Source organism: Mus musculus, chromosome 18 (assembly GCF_000001635.26).
Source record: "Mus musculus strain C57BL/6J chromosome 18, GRCm38.p6 C57BL/6J".
Lineage (NCBI taxonomy): Eukaryota > Metazoa > Chordata > Mammalia > Rodentia > Muridae > Mus > Mus musculus.
The window spans coordinates 62,154,547-62,164,521 of NC_000084.6; positions in this window are offsets into that span (position 1 = coordinate 62,154,547).

Consider the following 9,975-nt stretch of genomic DNA (forward strand, 5'->3'; position numbering starts at 1 on the left):
AAGAACATCTCCCTGATGTTAATCTGAGTGGTGCCCAGCTCCTATTTAGCTTCTTCATTTTTTGGTCGCACATGCATTTGATTTTGCATCTGGGATTTCCCTTACTTTATCCATGACACCTATGTTCCAAGCCTTCCAAGTGGGCACCTGAGGCAGAGGGTAGTGCTGAACCCTATAAATAACTGAGTGGGCCAATATGTACTTAGCAGAGTGAGGGTTGGATATATAGGGTGGATACTCTGGACAAAGTTCTAAGTGGGGTGGAGAAGGATACAATAAGAGGTCATCATGCTGCACATGTATTTTTTTTGGAATTTTTCATTTAATATTTTTTGGCCATGTTTAGTCACGGATAACTAAAACCAAAGAGCAGCAAGTAAAGGAAGAAGTGGGAGAAATAGTCTGTCCAGTTTCTTAGGCCGAAGTACCTGGAAGCTGTATTCCTGGTTCTCAAAATAAGTTGCTGGGTTGTGCAATTTCCTATGAGAGAGGGAGAGAGAGAGAGAGAGAGAGAGAGAGAGAGAGAGAGAGAGAGAGAGAGAGAGAGAGAACCTCTGTAGTCTTGGGCCTCTAGCTTCTAGCATAGAGATTGATGTCGCAGGCACTGCTGTACTGTGTAGTGCATTCTGTGTCTAAAGCAGTAGGAGGCACACAGAGAGTCTTGAGAGAGCCTGATTGGGTCACAGTTCATCATCTGTGCTTTACAAGGCTTTGTACTTCCATTATATTTTATGTGTACATCCTTGTTCAGTTGTGAGCCAGCGAAGGATAGGGAACTGCCACGGACTGAACTGTGTTCTTATGAAACTCAGTTTCCATCCCTGGGTCTCAGCACCTCGGAACATGGACTGTATTTAGAAAGATTTTGGAAGAGGGGGTGAAGCTAAAAGAAACTTGTTAAGATGGTCCTTAATACACCCAGATTGTTTCTAGTGTAAAAAGAGAGGTAATGAAAGTGGATATATCCAGAAAAATATACCACATGAAGCAGCAACAGTGGGTTGGGCATGTGCAGAGGTGCAGGAACCCAGCCCTGCAGATACCCTGATCTTAGGCTTTTCAGCCTTCAGAGTGGTAAGAAGAACAGAAGTGCCCATCAGTTAAGCTACCTATCCTGACATACTCTGTTATGGCCACCCAATAAACTAATGCCGGAACTAGAACTTTTGTTTATTCATGCGGTGAACACTTAGGAACATCCACTATGCCCTGATTCGTATAATAGGATGTGTAAGACTGATAAAGAGAGACAAAGCATGCCCTCTGCTCCCAGGAAGCTTTAAGTCTGGTGGGAGAGACTGATGATCAGAAGATGACCAAGCCAGGATGATTTGTGCTGAGAAAGAGGGGAATCGTATGCTCAGAGTCAGCTGAGATGGGAGTGGATAAGAGAGAGATCCAGAAGTATCTGTCTCTAACAGTCCCACCGTGCTCATGGCCAGTATTCTGCAATGCTGCTGACTCTTACCAAAGGAGTGTTAGACAGGCTACTACCATGACTCAACACCTGGAACAATAAAAAGGGAAGAGTTATTCTAGTTGACAGTTTCAAAGGCTTCCGCCCATGCCTGGATGGCTTTATTGTTTTGGGGCCCATGAAGAGGCAAACAGTTCATGAGATCAATTCTATTACTGAAACCTCTGTAGTCTAGTGTGTGTGTGAGAAAGCAGTTGGTTCACAGTACATTAGCCAGGAACCAGGGAAGAGTCGCAGGAAGAGACCAGGACCAAGTTAACCTCTTTACATACCCCCTTTCCCACATGGATCTGTTTCCCCTTAAGTGGGTCCCACCTCCTACAATCTCACAGCTTCCTAAGAGTCCATTGAAATCTTGAACACAGTAATAAATTATAACACTAATTAGGTCAGAGCCCCTGTGAGCCAGAGATCCGCACAGACTCCCTCAGGTCTGCTCTGTCAGTCTTCTGGGATCCCACAGTTGAAGCTGACAATCAAGATCTCTCATTGCAGAAAGTGGTCCTGTCTCCATTCTCCATGTGGAATACCATGTCTTTTTCTTTTTCCAAGTTCAGCAAAGAGCAGAGGGTCTGGCTGCTATGTGTAGACTGTATAGAGCGCCCAGGAACAGAGACAGTAGACCAGCTGGTAGATGGAGAGGGAAGGAAGTGGCTTCTCGCTTCAGCCTTGTCACACGCTGGTTGTGATCTGGGTCCACGCCCTTCCCCTCTCTGGAGCTTCATTATCTCATCTTCGAAATAGAGAGATGGGGGTATTTATCTCGTCGGTCCCTTGTAGCTCTGTGGAATCTTTCCCCAAATCTAGCAATGCTGAAAGGAAACAGAGACGGCAGGGAAAGAGGAAAGGATGAAAGACAGAGAGAGGAAGGTCAGGTTGGCAAGCAAGGGCAGAAAGCAAAACAGAAAAAAAGCCAAAAAGATAAAACAAATAAGAGAGAGAGAGAGAGAGAGAGAGAGAGAGAGACAGACAGACAGACAGAGAGACAGAGAGAGAGAGACAGACAGACAGAGAGACAGAGAGAGAGAGAGACAGACAGACAGACAGAGAGACAGAGAGAGAGAGAGAGACAGACAGAGAGACAGAGAGACAGAGAGACAGAGAGACAGACAGAGGAGTGGAGGGAGGGGGATGGAGAGGGAGAGAACTAGTAAACTGGAGGGAGAGGGGGCAGGGGAAACCAGATAGGGAGAGAAGAAGGGGAGAGGAGAGGAAGAGGGGAGGAAAGGGAGAGGGGAGAGGGGGAAGAGAGGGAGAACTAGTAAACTGGAGTGTCAGGTAGACCCCTACACGTGGTCTCGGACATTCTTCATGCCCCTTTGCAATAACTGGAGGCTGGGTCCTCTAGTGATTCATGGTAGTGATTGATTTAGCTGTCTAAGCACCAGGCTATACAAACAAGTAAATTCTTCAACCCCTCTCAGCTGCAGTTTGGTTTACATGTACACTGGGCATAATACCATCAAAACTGCATGGATCCTGTGTGGATTAAATAAACAATGATTGTAATACCTTTAATATAGAACCAGCTATGTGTACTGTTGCTGGTGTCAGCATGGGTAAAACAGAGGACTTGGGTAAGCTGACTTTCAAGTGTCTGCCAGGTAGTTTCTGTGACTCTATATGTGCTACACTATCCTGCTAGCCCAGGGCAATATATGGAATGCTATCATGAATGTGGCATTTTTCTGTGTGTCCCGTGTTATGGAATATGAGCTGGGGAAGTTTCTTAAAGAGGATCTGGAAGCCAATGGGTAAGATCGCGGCTTCTCTCTCTCTCCTTACAGTTTCATTTAAAAGCTCTGTTAGCTTACAAAAACCATGATTTTCTTCAGGCATGGAGTTAATTTCAAATCATGGAAAGATGCCGAGTGCTCACAAGGTGGCATTGGCTCAGTGTGACCATAGAAGACTTCAAACCGGGGCCTGGGTTTGAAAATTCGGGGAAAGAATGAAGACCTGGAAATTCACATTCCCTCCCAAATGAGAGGCAAAGATCAGGGTCAAATTATGGAATCAGCAGAAGAAAATGGGGGTGGTGGGTCAGGGTTCTGATTAGAGGGTTTGGCATCCAAGGCTGAGGAGTCAGAACTCCATTCTGCAAGCCAAGTGGTATTGGTCAGATTATCATGTTGCATTATTATTGTTGTTGTTGTTTTCAGAGCTGAGGACCGAACCCAGGGCCTTGATCTTGCTAGGCAAGTGCTCTTCCACTGAACTAAGTCCCCAACCCCTCGCTTTATTATTTTTATGTGTTCGTGTGAGCGCCTGAACATACACACTGTGGTATGTGACACGCTTGGTACGTAACTGGCATGTGCATGCAGGGCCAGTGGAGACCAGAAGACAGTGTTGGGTCCCCTCGTAACTCTAAGTTCTATATCGTTGTGAGCTGCCAGGTGGGTGCCGGGAACGAATGCCAAGTCCTCTCTCAACCACAGAACCATCTCTTCATCTCTACGTTAGTGTTTCACCCTAGATCAGCAAACCATAATCACTTGTGCAAACCAGACGACACTGAGTGATGACGACACTGAGTGATGACGACACTGAGTGATGAGGTTAGAGATATGGAAGTAGTGTGGGAACGAGTCACCACCACCAAACTGCTGACTCAGCTGGATTCACGATGTGTAGACCACCTCAGATGCCATCTCCCTAGACCAGTATTCGAAAACATGTTCCCTTTGGCAATAGTCACCCCTACCATGCAACCTATCTTTTGTTCTCTACTTGTTATGCCATAGCTCATTCAGTACCTGGTAAGTGCAGCTTAATGATAGATGTCATGCTCCATGAATAAGCCATGAATCTTCCTTCTGGATGGAGAATAATGATCTAAATTACTGTTTCCAGAAGAAGCACAATGGATAATTCATTAGTACACAGTGAGAATACAGAATGGCTTGGTATTGGTTTTATTGTTGTTGCTTTTACCCTGGAGTAGTTCGGTGGTCTTGCGAAGATATTGGGCACAATGTTAACACGTGTTAGAGGCTCACTAGCAAATCTTTTCTGATAGAGAGTGTAGTTTTACAACCTCAAGTATCTCAACTAGATGAGTTTAAATAATTGGCCAGTGACTATATGTCCTCAGTGGATTTCTCTAAGACAGTATAGTTCAAATTGTTGTCTTTTAATTTGGACACCACATTGGTTAATCTCAATTGCCAGTTGACTGAATCGAGGGATACCAAAGAGATTAGTGAAACACACTTCCCGGTGTTTATCTGGTGTTGACCTCAGGCCATTTCCTGAGACTATGGGCTGTGGGACACCAACTGAGGGAGAAAGACCCACCCAATGTGGTCAACTTTAACCAGTAGGCTGGCCGACATGAGGAATGAAAGAGAAAAACGAAGGAGCTGTCTTAAACCTGCAAGTTTGTCTTTCTGGGCAAGTGTGTCCACTGCAGCAGCCATCACCCATATCAGGATCCAGCCTTGACAATGAGATGTAATAGCAACACACCAGGGAGCTTCTAGGCTCATAGCCTTGGTCAAGGGGAGGGGGCAGGGGGGGAGCATCAGTTCTTGTTCCGAGGCACCTTGCTTTTGGGCTAAGCATCTACCAAGGAGTACTCTAGCTCTCTAACATGAAGACAAAACAGCAAGAATTGGCAAAGTAAACAATTTCCACTTGACTGCCAGTATGAAAATATTTAATTTTGTGTATTTGTGTTTTTTTTCTAAAATCGTGTAAGCTTTACAAGTAAAGGGAACTATGTGTGTGTGTGTGTGTGTGTGTGTGTGTGTGTGTGTATAATATTATATGTTACTTATATAATATATATAAAATTCACATATATATTATATATACATGTGTATATATGTGTGTGCATATGTGTGTGTGTGTCTGTCTGTGTGTATGTCTGTGTGTCTGTGTGTATGAGTATATATGTGGAGCTGCTTCTGTTCCTCTGAAGAACTCTGGCTAGTATAGTTATTTGTAGTTCGAAATACATTCTGCTACAGGGTCTTGGTTTCTCTTTATGGAAATGGTTCCACCTTGCCTGTGAAGAGCAACCAGCCTCCAGCCCAGTCTCCACCATTGTTTGCTGTGGGAGTCATCTTGGGTGAGAAAGTACTCTTTTATAGATCTCAGTTTTCTTATGGCCGTCCTAGAATTTACTCTGCAGATCAGGCTGGCCTTGAACTCACAGAGATCCGCCTGCCTCTGCCTCCCAGAGTGCTGTGTGCTGTGATTAAAGGCACGTGCCACTACTGCCCAGCCAGCTCTCTGACCATTTATGTCTGTATTTGGAAATCCCTTAATCGTTTGTCCCTTACTATCAGTTGATTTCCGCAGGGACACTCTTGCATACTGGTAACCAGGACCTGCCTCTGTCCTCCCATGATGAGCTTCGGTCATTCATGCCCACTGCTATTGCTTTATCTTCCAAACAAGACGTTTCAGAAACACAACCTCTAACCACAGATCTTTGACTTAATATCAAGGTCATCAGCCAAGTCAGGCAGACTGGAAGAAGCCACAGGAAGCCTCCAAAGTTAACGATGGTTCTGTTGACATTTCCTGGACGAAACTGAATACCTCTTACTCAACTACTCACAGTCAGAAACAGTTACTACCAGGGTCTTAAAAAAAAAAATCAAGTCCCGTGAGAATGGCGTGGACAGTGGTGGATCAATTAGGGGGAAAAACAATCAGTTTAAAAGCCTATTTTGTAACACATGCAGGTACAATATAATTTTCTGTGGGAAAAGGAACACACAAATCATACTTTAACAGAATATCAATTTTATTGAATATATAATGTATATCACTTACCATATATATATATATATATATATACATATACTGTACACATATATGCACATATATATGTACACACATATACATACACATAAACACATACATATACATGTATGTATACATATATATATACACACATATGTGCATATGTGTATATATGTGTGATATATATGTGATATATATATATTTGGGATTTGGGGAGAGAGAGCAACAGAGAGAGAGCAACAGAGAGAGAGAGGGGAGAGAGAGAGAGAGAGAGAGAGAGAGAGAGAGAGAGAGAGAGAGAGAGATGATCTGGGGTAATATTCCCAATGCTAATAAAAACAGTGTTCAGAAGGAGGATTATGACCTTGCACTGTGAGATTCTCCTCAGCATGCATTCTCTATCCCAGTCAGTCGGCAAATAGTTCTTACATACTAAGGATGAGTGAACCTTGTCACAGACACTGGGGGTCAAATCAAGAGCAGTGAGTTAAGCTCCTTGGTGTACCCATTGGCACACATGAGAAGATGCCCAGTGATTGAAGATAGACCATGCCTCCACCTGCCATGAATGGTGCCTTTGAGCTGAGACAAGACACTCAGAGGTCAGAGAAAAGAGAGTTTCCATCTGAGGCAACAGCACAGCTTCCTTAAAACCTGGTCTTCAGGGAGCAGAGAGCATTCCAAAGTAGCTGGGGCCTAGTGTGCAGGGAGTAGTTAACTAGGCAGTGGGTGCCAACCATCCCAGGCCTCTAAGACCTGGACTTCTGTGGGTGTGTGATTATTCACATGGGGAGTGACAAAGATGTCTCTGATTACAGACTGGTAGAAATTAGTAAATTATTAGCAAAACTGCTTTGTCCCCATAATTTGCCAGCTCAGTGGCCTGAGTTTCTCCATCTGTAAAATGGGTCAGATGATACAGTTCACAATTTCTATGGAACTGTTAGTGTTTGAAACCACAACTCTCTTTGTATTCACAGGTTTACCCTTTTGAGTCATGGAACCCTCTCAGACACCAAGCAAGTCTTGCTCCCTTTTTGTTTTCCAGTTCATTGCCCTGTGTCTTAGGGGTCTGAATGGAATGGCATGTGCTTCCCTGTGCTGGAATATATGATTTGTTCTCAGTGTGAGATTTCCCTGTGAACGTAACCTGTTGAGGAATTTACTCTAAAGACAGTAGGGAGACAGAGAGAGCTTTTTTTTTCCTGCAAAGCCTGGCTTCTGTATTTCAGAAACTTCATACACACATACAATGAAAGAGGCAGCTGCCAAGAAAGCAAGTAGGGAGATGGAGAGACATGTTGGCTAGTTAGAGACCCCTGACGGCTGTGATCTTTGAGAGAGCCCACCTGGGGAAAGAACAGACATGGCTACTGGGTAGAGGCTCTCCGACTTCACAGAGCACCTGTACCAGGCCCTTGGATCCTGGGAGATGAGAAAGTGTGCGGCTCAGACTATTTATAGTTGGGGGAAATGAGGCACAAAGAAACAAAGTGACTCACAGGCCAAGGATTTCTGACTTCAGGGCCTCCTCTCGGCTAATGTGAAAAGCAGACTCCACTTAGAGTCATGTCATGAAGGAGAATGCGTCCTCTTGTGCCAAAGTGGCCAGGAGTAGTGTGGGCTAGGGCTGAGGGGACCAAGCATCCTCTGCAGAGACTGTAACAAATGCTCTGGTACCTCAATCAATGCTCCCATAACCCGAGAAGGGCTGTTATGGGCTGTAAGGCTTGTGTTATGAAACAATAGATCAAACAAGAGGGCTAATCAAAACTTGAGTCAGGCAGATGATAATCTGTGGGGAGAGCACGAAAGCTCAGGCAAAAATAGATCAGAGACACTTTCCCAAGAGACACAGAGTTGGAGATCCTCAAGCAAAAGATTGGGATGGGGGGGTAGGGGGAGCCACACAAGCCATTTGCCTGGAGATCCAGGACTAGAAAAAATGGTCTTGTCCCATCCTGAGTCTGTTATCAGCACATTTCCTCACAGACAATTCTTAGTTGAAGTCCTCACTAAAGGAACAAGGCCTATACAGTGATTCTCAACCTGTGGGTCAAACACATACTTGCATTGGAAAACACATACTTGCAATGGTTTTGGAAGCTAAGACGCTGCTCAGTACCAAATTATGGAGTAGAAACGAAAATAAATTTTGGTTGGGGGCTCCTAAGACTCTCAGGAATATGTGTGTTTTCTGATTGTCACTATCCACAGGTTGAGAACCCTTGGCCTATGAATAGATACCAATCAGAGTGACCTCAGAGCACCTGTGCACATGCTGGTGCCCATGGGAAGTGCTTTAGGCCTGTGAGGTTTCCCTATGCTAAGAGGTCATAATGAATCAGCAGCATTACAGAGAGATCTGTGTCTGTGGTTCTAGCGGCACAGGTCATGGAAACTCCCAGCAGCTTGATATAGCCAAGAAGTACTAGGAACTGTGGTGAGGGTTGACCCTTACTTGAGTCAAGGGTCAGGGCAACCTGTCTCCAACCCCAGCTACTTTCTACCCTGAAGGAGGAAGAGTTGTTGTGTTTTAATACATCTGTCTCCTAGTTTCATTAACCCAGCATGTCTTCTGAGGAAGGTGTTAGTGAAAGGATCCCCAGCTTATCCACTCTCTAGGGGCCTGAGCTCTTGGCATATGATTAGTGACTTTCTAAAGAAGTCTTGAGTTCCTTGGAAGTTTGCTACTGTTTCCATGGGAACAAACACCACCACTCAGGACAGCAGCCTTTACCGAGTGTCTACCACTCAGTGGCAGGATTTCTGTGTGTGTGTGTGGGGGGGGGGGGAGGGGTCCCTTTATGTCCCTTTTGCTGTTCTTCCTTTTCCAAACAGAGGGATGGAGGCATTGCCATTTCATTCTTTTCTTTTCTTTCTTTTTTTTTTTTAACAAGGTGGAATAAATTTCATTTGGATGTGGAAGCTTTCTCCAGGTCACAGGAGTCCAAGAAAGGCAGTGGTAAGATTAGAACTACGTTGGAGCACCTTATGCCCTGTGTATCAGATAATATGTATGGCTCTATCAAATATCACAAGATCAATCTCCCAATCCAGATTATTCTGTGCCCTTTCTTCTCTGTCAAGTGGGGTCTCAAGCTCTAGGTAACATCTGGGGTTGCTAAACTCCTCCCAGAGGGTCAGGGAGTGACCTAAGGTGGCTAGGCTATAAAAGACCTAGATGAGACCATGGGTCATTCCTGTTAGAGCACAAACATCCCTGAAGAAGAAATGTGCTTGGTTTACAGATGTGAGGGAGCATAATACAGTAAGCGTAGAAAAGATGGATAAAGACTGCAGAAAATATGTAGAACATGGGAATTTGTTGTAGAGGAAGATGCTGGCGGAGGCCCCTCCACATTGCATGTAATGTGATCTGTCACAGCAGTCAGAGAGCTCCTTACACAGAGCAAGGATAACCTCTAGTGTCCTTGACAGCTTTCCATTTCTGATTCAATAAGTCCCTAGAAACTCACTCATTACCTACGATACTGTTCCAATTGTTAGAAAGGTCTAGACATCACATTGAACTAAGCACCTGCTTCCCAGATGTCTGCACCCTTCGGGTGAGTATCTGCCCTGTGGTTTATAGCAACCGAGTTCCACTTCCTTCTTACCCAGCCGCCCACTGGATCTATGAAGACGACTTTCAGTTTTTATACTGGTGTTCCCCAAAGTGCATTGAGCAGAGCCGTCAGTCTGCCCGATGTCACTAGGTGTCCTTATAAAACAAACAG